This window comes from Oxyura jamaicensis, chromosome 6, assembly GCF_011077185.1.
Source record: "Oxyura jamaicensis isolate SHBP4307 breed ruddy duck chromosome 6, BPBGC_Ojam_1.0, whole genome shotgun sequence".
NCBI classification, from domain to species: domain Eukaryota; kingdom Metazoa; phylum Chordata; class Aves; order Anseriformes; family Anatidae; genus Oxyura; species Oxyura jamaicensis.
In genome coordinates, this window is record NC_048898.1 from 19,179,407 (window position 1) to 19,187,737 (window position 8,331).

At 40.6% G+C, this 8,331-nt stretch overlaps 1 protein-coding gene across 1 annotated transcript in view; it reads right to left on the bottom strand.

Moving 5' to 3' along the window:
- Positions 1-7,745, bottom strand: part of PANK1 (pantothenate kinase 1) — a 42,805-nt gene extending 35,060 nt beyond the window's left edge. Inside the window, exons 1-2 of the mRNA XM_035330714.1 lie at positions 7,628-7,745; positions 1,206-1,307 (exon numbers count right to left, since the gene is read on the bottom strand). The gene's annotated coding sequence lies outside the window, so the exon portion shown is untranslated. The remainder of the gene's footprint in view (positions 1-1,205; positions 1,308-7,627) is intronic.
- Positions 7,746-8,331: the final 586 nt, after the last annotated feature.

The following is an 8,331-nucleotide window of genomic DNA, read 5'->3' on the forward strand; positions in this document are numbered from 1 at the left end:
GGCACTGCTCTTACAACATTTTCCTGTCGCAGTACTGCCTACTAAGAGGCCAGTGTTCCCAAGTCTTCGGTCTGTGTTCTCTTCCCATCATAAGCATGCATCAGCGTTAGCTGTGGTTTCGTCAAATCAGACTGGCATTATGATACTGGCATTGTGATACCTCATATAAGCTGTAGCCAAAGGGGAAAAACAAACACAACAGAAGGGGCAGGGGGAGGAGGAACAGAGAGGGAGTTGTGACCAGCAGCCTTGCACAGCTGCTTTTTAAGGAAGCATTTGTTGGGGAACTTTTGTGAAGTTGCATACTCCTTGTCTTTCATTTATGCTTTAGTAATTCCTCCTTGTGCTCTCTTCCTCTTCTTTGATGCAGAGAAGACATGTAAGCAGCACTCTCTAGAAACATCCAGAACAGTACCTACAGCATGGGAGCTCAAGCAAAGTGGATCTGGGCTGAATAACTAAGGCCATACTTTGGAAGAGGCATAGCAGTGCCAAGCTGTGCTGCCATCTCCACCCATTTTGTGACAGAGCACAGTTGGTAGTGACCTCCCTATTTTGGCCAGTATCACCGTGTGTTCAGAATTGTGAAATTAACAGAATACCACTATAAATTCTGTTGCTATCTGCAGGCTAAACTAACGAATAATAAGCAAGCTTATTAAAATTTTAAAAATGGTTTTCTAAGAATAGATCCTAGTTAATATTCCAAATGATGATGGCCTAACAAGAACACATGCAGTCAGTAATACCCACTATGTTTAGCCTTACAGAAGTCTACAACCTGGAAAGCACTGTTATTCCAAATTACCAAACAGTATGCTCGGGAAAAAAGAACATGGAGTTATTTGCTCAGACATAAAGCTTATCATTATCGAGGTTAGGACTCCATTCCACTCTCTCCTAAATTGTCTTAGAATAAGCTATACCAAAACCAACCATACCAAGTACAACTCCCCCAAGGCATTTAGGTTCTTACTGATACAACACCACGTGTCTCCATAAAGGGAATTTTACTAAGTTACTGTGTTGACCCCAAGCAAAGATGGGATGGATCCTCCCATCTTACCCATATCAATGTTCTCCATTATATTCATCAAACAATTTGTTAAGAACTTTGGTGTGAGAAGTTTATTCGAAGGAATGTTCCTGTGATAAGGCTTTAATAAACCACTGTTTACAGGTCCCAGATGCAAAGCAATACCTACCACATCGGATTTTTCTTGTCCAAGTCCACTGCTGAGATTCTTAGTGGCCGTGTCAAAGGCTGCTTTAGACATCCAGTTGCTAGCTATACCATCCACCTAAAACTGCAAGCAAAACATCAGATAAGCAATTTTGGGATGTGCAGCACATTCTCAAGCAGAACTATGACGTGATTTGTAGGGTACAGCTATATTTGTTATATCTGAAATCAAGCCTCATGTTTATTTGCAACAGCAATAGCCATCTGATTAAAACAATAATAATACTACAGCATCTATTTCTGAGTCATTTGTCTTGGGTAATTTATTTACTGAGAGCATGAGTCACACAGTTAGAAATGAGTCATTCTCTAACTTTATATTAATATTACCCTTAACATCACATGCTTCCTCCTTACCCATAAATTGTTGCATGCTTTGGTTCTTTTCACAATGCCAGAATGCTGGTTTATACAGAATATTTAGGTTAACTGTTGGAATAAGTATCTTTATGTAATGCCATTCATCCAGAAAGATCTTGTGATGCTTTATAAATGTGTTTATTTTCAAACGTGCATGAAGAAGTGAGGTTTTTTGTATTCTTCATTGCACCCAGGTATATGGTATGGTATTCTCATGGTAGCATGAGAGTACATGGCAACTTTATACAAAAGCACCTGATCGGAACTGCAGGCAAATCCTTTAGTCTTTTGAAACAGCACAGGGGAAACTGAGAAACACAGAAGGGTTTTACTGACAATGGAATCTGGCTATTTACAGCTCTGTTTTTGCAAAATTGGGTTTACCTTCTGAGAGTCAGATCAGCCACAGCTTGGTAAAACTCATCATTTTGGCGGAAACCTTTCAGTTTCCTCAGACTGGCTGCATGCAAACTCTGAGTAAGGAAGCCTGGCCTGTTTCAAAACTTCATTTATCCTTGGCTGGAACATGTTGTGACAACGTGAGGCAGAACAACATCTAATGAAGAACTCTATGTTGAACTACACTTGGAAATTCTCTACCTGCACAAGTCCGGATATGCCCAAAGGCAAGCATATCAGGCTGCACTCCAGCCAACATATTTGACTTCTGGTTAAAGAACTGCCAAAGATGCAACTTGACAAGCAACGTAGCCAATCTCTGAGGGCCTAACAGAAGAGAAGCAGCCCTGCCCTTCTGTCTCACCAGCATTTCTGCCTGCTCTTCTGCTGCACCAGCACTTGTTTGACCATGCAGATCTGCTTGTCAGTCTGGCTGAAAATAATGGTGTAAGAATGTGTTTAAACAATTACCTGTTCATTAACCTTCCTTCTGAGAAGCAACTGAGACTCCATGCCTATTTATCACCTTTAACCTGCCCGTCCACTTTCAGGAAAGATGGCTGTGTTTCTCTACAGCACTGCATGGCACAAACCTAGGCCCTCAGGAGTACAACTCCATGCAAGACACGTTTGACGTGTATTAGAAACCCCTGCCTTTTCTCTTTCCTACAGGATAGGCACTGTGCATCCTGATATACTACTAAAATACAAGCTTTAGAAGAGTGAAAGAAAAAAAAAAGATGACCTCACACAGAAACAGGAAATGCCCGGGGTCATTTTCTATTGTCAAAGAGCCATTACTTTCAAGTACTTTAGAGATAAGTCACTGGTTATGAGATTTGTTTTCTAAATGTGCCTTCCTTGCTTTTTATCATGTTGTAGGACAACTGTGTCACCTAATACTACATGTTTAACATTTATATCTAAACTAAGAGGCTAGTAAAGAAGCAAGGTCCCTCCTGGGCAATTCAGGTTGTGGTCACGTTGTTTAGCTGTACCAAGCAGCATAACAGCACTTCCAGAACAAGAATTTAACCTATGCTTGAAACAATTCTGAGCACTTTTCTCCACTCTTTCCAGGAAGCCCAAATCCAACGTCTGAAGGTCAGTGGCGTGACTATCCCACTCCATCCACATCTTCACATGGGTTCAGGGAGAAGCCCAGAGTGCTCAAAACCGTGATGACATTCAGAGGAACAGTACGTAACGCCAGAGAACAGCACTAGCTTCTGAGGTCAAGACAGACAGCGGTGCTGCCAAGAATAAATGCAGCTATGTCCTGGGTATAAGTGCCAGAACGATGAGTAATACTACACTGAAATACTGTAGTGGCTGCACTGTAACATATCCTGCTCCTTGGATTTAGCCCATCTTACATAAGCAGTAATCTTCTTGCCCCTGAACCCCATCTTTTTGAGACACCTTCTATTTTTGAGACACTGCAGCATCCAGTCTTGCAGCTTCTGCATGAAACTAATAAATATGTATGTATCTTAAGAAATATATTGGCATTCAGCCAGTTTCACTACTTCTGCATTGCATTATTCTGGGTTTGTATTGACCTCATGCTCCAATGTATTTCTTACTAAGTTTCTGGTAAAATGACAGAACAAAGGGTGAGAATGTGATTGTCAACAGAATGACTTCTTTTGGTAAAATTTTCTGGGGCTGTTCTGAGGGCTCTGGAACCATCAGACCACCATGTATAGTCTAAAATGTATGTAACGCTACAAAAGATGAAGGAGTATTCTCAAAATAGTCATCCTAAGGATTAAAGCTTGAGCTTCTTGCAACATGAATAAATTCCATAAGAAGCCTAGAACTGAAATAAAACTTCTGAAACCCCTATTTAAAAACAAACAAACAAACAAATACAAACATATATTTTAGGAAAGTCAGTCCTCAGATTTTAACATTAAATTACCTATATTAATATTTAAACAGCTCTATGGATGACTGAAAAAGAATCGGCAACACATCAAGAGAAATAAAATTTTACTAATTACATCTGGAATTCATCCCCTGTCCTTCACTTGGAGGCTACAAGTCAACAAGCAATCTACAAAGAAAATAATTAATATCTTGTATAGCAAAATGCAGCAACAGGCCTAGTCCCAGACCTGGAGTTAGAAAGATACTATGCAAATATTTGCAGAACTTAGGCCTAGGCTTAGAAAAAAAAATACAAAGGCATTTCAGGGAACCAAACAAAATTTGGATACACACTTCAAATACATGCTCATGAAATATAAGCAACATGTACAGAAAACATTTTATGAAGCAGCCAGCATGCCTAGACTGTGTCTGTCCTTCTATATCAACAGTGCTATCCAACAATTTTTAAACGAGAAAGAAGGCAATAACCTTGTCTAGTGGCAGTTAAAGGTCTAAGATCCTATCTGTGTGAAGACAGAGAAGTTGGTGTGAGTTTTGCCACTGAGCAGATATTGAATTTCTTATTCCGACTGCAAAACCACTTCTTATGGTATCTCCTGAGACATCAGCATCATGTTGATTAGGAGGGAAGAGTATTTTATGTCTAGTCAATACTATCAATATTCCTGCTTGTGGATTCTCTGCCTACATCCCCAATTACATGATTACCAGTAACCCAGAAGTACCCAGCTTACACGATGCAGTGCATCTTAACACAAAACGAGACAGCGTCCTGAAACTGGCTGGGTTGGAGTTAATGCTCCAGGACACTTCACAAATGCCCCTGAAGTTATACTTATCAACCACTTGTATGGAAAAGCCATCTATGCAGATTTGTTTTTAATAACAATAAGCACTTCATTTAAGACTAGTCCTTTTTTCTTGTATAACTACACTTTTACAAAATACTTTGACTGTGTATTTTAAACAATTGTTTTAATATTCACAACAGACATGGTAAACACCTGATAACCAACTACACCATTTGCTACATGACTATGAGTAAGTCAGACAAAACAACTGATACATTAACGGGACAAATACTTGTGTCAACGTGAAAACATATTTTCCCATTTTCTCCAACAAAGGCCACTTTTGCTATTATACTGACTAATATGGTATTGTGTTGTTTGGCCTGATCAGCTGACTGATGTCCAAATGCTTCAGCTCCTTTCAGCACTAAAGCAACAAATACTTAGCCACCGTAGTGGTCTTGGGGTATTTTTTGCCAATTACAGAAAGACCCTAGGAAAGGCAGAACAACACAAGCCAGTACAGAACAAGGCACTTTGTTACATGTGCTCATTAAAGGGCTGTTCAAATTAAAATGATCTAAGAACCTAAGTACCCTCATACAATTGGTAACCATTTCAAAATGCTAGATCAGACCTTCAAAGTAGTGACTGTTTTTTTTTTTTTTTCCTGTAGTACAGTAATATAAATAATTTGGAAATGTTTTCAGTTACAAGATTAAATGGTTGATTACAGCTTAAATGATCTCTTCAGCTCAACAGAGTATTGTGAAATAAAGAAGGTCAGAAGGAGCAATGAGAGGGTAGAGGGAGAAGCAGGAAGAATTAGTGAGAGCTTCTTTGTCTCAACTGCACTCTTAAAAACACTTTAGTTAAAAAAGATTAACTAAGTCTTAAATTACACAGCTGAACAAAATAATCTCAGCAAATACACTGCAAATCTCCTACGTAAGGCAATACATTGCTGCTCAACAAGTAATACTAGCTTTATCACACACGATTTTTTAAATAGAACTTCAAAGACTTAAAACTGGCGTGTCGATCACATGCAGCGCACAAAACACAGGCATGGGACCAGGTGGCCAGGCTGCAGCTGAGCGCAGCGTGAACACCATGTGGCATCCAGACAAGCTGTCTTAACTTCGCCGTGCCCCCAGCCACCGGCCAATTGGGCTGGGGCCAATTCACCCCCAGGGCAGCATGCTGAGCCACTGGGCACCCCAAGGGAGCAGCCACTGAGGAACTGGGGGAAAGGGAAGAGGCCCTGGCTACCCAGCCCAGCCCTGGTGCTGTCACCTGCACTGTCTGGCAGTCTGTCGGGGCTGACTGAGGGAAGAAATGTTGTGCCAGTAAGCCTGCATTGGACAGGCACTGAATGCTTGCTGGTTTTCAAGTGACCACTCCTGTGCTCCAGGGATGAAGGGAAAGCTCGGGCAGGCATACACTGAAGCACAAAATCGCATTGAAGAATCCAAGCCATCTCTTAAGTTTGTGCCTTTAAAGCTAGTCTCGAGGTTTCAGGCACCAGCAGACCACCTTCCAAAGAAAACCAAATGGAGATGTTATAAGGAATGAGCAGGAAGCAGAGTAAAGAATAGAGTTGGTCATAGCAAAATGGTATGGAACAAACTGGGAACTGAAAGCCTGAGGATGTAGCTCATTGCTTAGAAGATATGGTGAAGGAAAACATACCTACGGCACTAAAGACAAATAAAAAGCAAATGAACAGCCTGCAAAGTGATGAGTTCATAAAATTAGCTGCATACACATTAGAAATGACGTCACCTGAAGGCAAATGATTGGGATGGGACAGTGAGGGTACTTCTATCTCAGTTCAAATTAAGGGAAGTGTGATATGCTTCCACAACTGTGCAAATGACAAGATAAATGACAAGCACTGCCCTGAAGGATGGGGTGAAAGGGGGCTCGTGCAGCAACTACCAAGAAGATAGCACAAGCATCGCACCATTTTCTGCTAAGACACCTGTGGCAATAACCAGGAGCTTTCTGTGCCAATGAGCTCCAAACTAACCCCCCACAGAAGGACTTTCCCACCAACCAGACTGGAAAGCAAGTCTGTCTCCGTGAGCCAAATGCAGGGGAAGAACAGTGGACCCAGGACAGTGACGGGATACTGAAGTACTTTGTTAATTCCCTCGGGAAGGTGAGTTAACTACAAAGATACTGGAGCCAGTCCTGGCTTGGCTGATGCTTGGATGTGCTGAAGGGTGCTGGGCCAAGTCCCAGCGGTGCTGACTGTGTCTCTAATTACTTCTGACAGCTATGTAAAAGCCAACTGAGACAAGCTGTCTCACAAGGCATCTTCTCATTACTCAGATGAGTACACTATCCACAACTTTTGAACCCTGTCCCAAATACAAGGAACATATGTTTCCAAGGATGATGGGAAGAGTTCTAAAAAGTCATTTATAAAAAACTTACCCCTTTGTGGAGTGACAGCTATGCTCCACAAGTTACAGAGAATTTGGAAAGAACATAATCAAATTTCAGAAGGTAATGAGTTAATAGGTTTGGCAGCAGGTATTTGTTGTAACTGGCTGTCCTTGCACAAACCACTTAAGGAGACTATATTGGTAGAAGGCCATAAAGTTTATTTACATAGATGGCGTTTCATCATCTTTCACGCCAAAACAGGCTGGGTTGGTTATGCTGATCTAATGTTTTCTTTATCACAGTTTGTGTGAGGTTAGGAGCACATATTAAATTGTATTTTAGTTTGCTCTTTTAGCATGTTGATGTATCTCTTTGAGATACTAGGTTAAGTTATGCAGCATGTGCAGTTTAATAAAAATAGCTTCAGAAATCTAGTGTTCAAACAAAACCAAAATGTTGCTTGTAGCATATCTTTTGCTATGCTCCCCACCTTAGCAAGAAAAAAACTTCTGATGAAAATAGCCCAACATTTTTAAGAACGTACCTTGCAAAATATTCTGAGATCTTCAGCTTTCCTTCCCAGCAAGTGGAAGAGAAGAACTTTCCGGTTTGCCCTAGAATGATTTTTTTCCCTTTCTTTGACAGCTGTTCTCAGTCCCCTCCTGATATGAAAAAAGGTAGTTTGGAATTAGCTGAGTTCAGTAGTTTCAACCCACTCTTTTGTTCACAACAGAAACCAGGATACTTTTTAAAAATTAGACTCGAAGAGTCTACAGGAGCGTTTTGCTTTTGTTTAGAAAATGATTTAAAATTCAAAGTTACATCATTTTGTGCTGTTAAAACAGAGCAACTCTTGCAAAATGGCCTGCATCCAAACTCAGATCAAACACACATCTTTTGCTGATGACACAGCCTCTGTTTAAAGAACGATGGGATTTAAGGCAACCTCATCAAAGCCGCTGATACAAGATCTGTGTGGACTGTTTTTTTTTTTTTTTTTTTTTTTTTTTTTTTTTTTTTTTTACAGAATTGCTTGTACTTACGTGGCATTCCTTTATTCAAATGAAGACCAAACCTCTGAGTTTGGTAGTTATGACTTTCAGTTGCTTTTCCTTTTTTTTCAACGCACAGCAGACAGACGGTCCTCGTTAGAGTTCAAAGGACTCCTGAGTGAGCCTAAGGAGAAACGTGTGGTGATTTTTGTTACCATGAGAGCTGTCCGTTACCATCAGAGCCATCCGTTACCAT